Source organism: Lipotes vexillifer, unplaced genomic scaffold (genome assembly GCF_000442215.2).
Source record: "Lipotes vexillifer unplaced genomic scaffold, Lipotes_vexillifer_v1.1 scaffold936, whole genome shotgun sequence".
In the NCBI taxonomy this organism is placed as follows: Eukaryota; Metazoa; Chordata; class Mammalia; order Artiodactyla; family Lipotidae; genus Lipotes; species Lipotes vexillifer.
In genome coordinates this window covers 131,646-134,531 of record NW_006787395.1, presented here as the reverse complement: position 1 = coordinate 134,531, position 2,886 = coordinate 131,646, and positions in this window count along the sequence as shown.

Here is a 2,886-nt window from a genome sequence, read left to right as displayed (position 1 = left end):
TTCTTGTTCTGGAAGGCCAGCTTCCTGAAGAGGAACTAACAAATCCTTCACAATACATCCCTGGAGATGTTATCCATGCTGGAGTCCGTTCCAGAGGGATTCACTATGTCCCAGGTCTGAGCAGTTTATACTGTCTGCTGTGAAGTAAGTTTTACTTTTAACGCACATAGATAACATGTGAGGTGGTGACATTATTTTCTCATCTGTAACTGGATACCTTGTGCTTCTCTCACTTTGTATTTTTCATTTTCCAAGACTAAAGCCAACATTCTGTAGTTATCCTGGTTGTTCTTCAGCACTTTACAAGTGTTAGTGATACTTCGGCATGGTGTCATTTCTCTCTCCTTTGTTTCCTTCTTTCTTCTACACTGTACTGAAAAAACTATTTAAGGCACATTTTCTGGGCCGTCTTCTGCCTTGGCCAACTCCTCTGCCTCTGTGCTCTTCCTCCTCACACTCCAGGCTCTGGGAAACTGGCTGGCAGCCCTGAGACCCCCACTTCTGTGGCTCTATCTCCCCACAAGAGACTTCTGTGACCATATTCAAAATTGTCCTCTGCAGTAGCATAAAGCTTGCCTGATAGGCTACGATCCCTCAACTTTAATACAGTGAACCTGATTCCTGCTCAAAGATGAAAAGAGAAGTATGGATAACCAACAAGGACCTACTTGACAGCACAGGGAACTCTGCTCAATATTATATAACAACCTAAATGGGAAAATAATTTGAGAAAGAATAGGTACATGTATACGTATAACTGAATCACTTTGCTGTACACCTGAAACTAACACAGCATTGTTAATCAACTATACTCCAATATGAAGTAAAAAGTTAAAAAAATAAGGCTAACATGTACCTAAATAATATTTTGCCTTGAAAAACAGAAGTACTAATGGTGCTTTCATTCACCAGATAGTACCAACATTGTAAATTAGGTGGAGGGAGATTTCCTAGTAAAATATCCATGAGATAGCTGTTAAAGGGAGAGAGAGAGAGAAGGGAAGAAGGGCTGATCTTTCAAGAAGAAATTGAGAGATATTGTGCAAGACACTGGGATTAAAAAGTCCTTACATGATTTTTTTTTTTTTTTTTTTTTGCGGTATGCGGGCCTCTCACCGTTGTGGCCTCTCCTATCGCAGAGCACCTGCTCCGGAGGCGTGGCCATGGCTCACGGGCCCAGCCGCTCCACGGCATGTGGGATCCTCCCGGACCGGGGCACGAACCCGTGTCCCCTGCATCGGCAGGCGGACTCTCAACCACTGCACCACCAGGGAAGCCCCTTACATGATTTTAAATCAAGCCACCACCTTGGGAGGGAGAAGGGACCTTAAGTATTTGCACATGAACCCTGCATCTAGTGCCTATGCACACCCTCCTTTGTTCCTGCCATGTGTCCAGGATGGGCAAGTTTACACCTGTCTGCCCCACAGTTATGCTTTTTCTGCAATTCTTCTGAGATTGAGATTCTGAGACTCTTCATCATTAACTTCCACTTTTGATCATAGGGCACACATCAAAGTAAGGTAACCCAACTCTGCCTTCAGATTATATAAAGGGGAAGCAAATAGGACTCTCTCTCCCTGAGCATCTGGGTAAGAAAAGAAATCATAGCAATTTTCTTACAACAGCAGAATCCATATTCTTTTATTTAGTATCCAGTCCCCTACCCTCAAAATTTCCCAATTTCTCTTTTGGTAGCGGTTGTGATTCTTAAAAAAAGGAGGGTTGTTTGTGATGTAAGGTTCACTTAATGTCAGAAACTCAGAGTGAACTCAACTGTAATTTCCAAATAAGATTTTGGTGAGGTGTAGGTAGCACAGAGGAAGAAGCAGTTCCCTGAAGGAGAATCATGATTATTGCCTCACCTGCCTTCAGAACTTGCCTGTGCTCTCTGGAAGTTTTGAGGAAGCTTTGTGTGCTAAAATTATTGGAAATCAGCAGAATTTTCACATATGCATCCTTGGAAGAAATACAAAAGGATGCAATTCATTTGTTGTCATGCACCTGTTTTTTGTTTTTTTTTTTATTTTAAAGGAAATCAAGCCTCTTTTATTTTCCCCTTTCTTTCTGGGCAGCAGAACTTCTCCCGTGGGGCTACCTTGACTGTGCCAGCTTTCTGACATCTATATTAACAGAAACTCCTGAAGCCAGTACAATGCAAAAATGTTATGTGCAATAATTCACAGGAGATCAGATAAGTAATTTTCATTGTATTCTGAAATCAAAGAAGCAAAATAACTTGTTTCTTGACACTACAAACATCAGGGAACTTTCAACACATCACATCTTTTGCTGGGGCCAACAGAGAATTATTTGCAGGCCAAATGCTGGTCCATCAAAAGAAATTTTTGTTTTCATGAACAAAGGATTTCCAGTTGAATTAATACGATTCCTAAAAACTATTAATGCAAAAGTACCATAATTGTTATTGTTCATAATGATTCATCAGCATTGACATTTTCTGAGAATTCTGCTCGCAAGCGAACTGACTACAAAACATTTGCATCCATTTGAAATTGTTGCTTGAGTTGGAAAAACACACAATACAATGTTGTCTTAAATAAAAAAGTCATTTTCAGTCTCACAGGATATAATTCTACATGTTAAGATTGACTATGGGGGGGCGGTGGAAAGATGGCGGAGGAGTAAGACTCGGAGATCACCTTCCTCCCCACAAATACACCAGAAATACATCTACATGTGGAACAACTCCTACAGAACACCTACTGAATGCTGGCAGAAGACCTCAGACCTCCCAAAAGGCAAGAAACTCCCCACGTACCTGGGTAGGGCAAAAGAAAAAATTAATTAAAAACAGAGACAATAGAATAGGGACGGCACCTGCACCAGTGGGAGGGAGCTGTGAAGGAGGAAAGGTCTCCACAC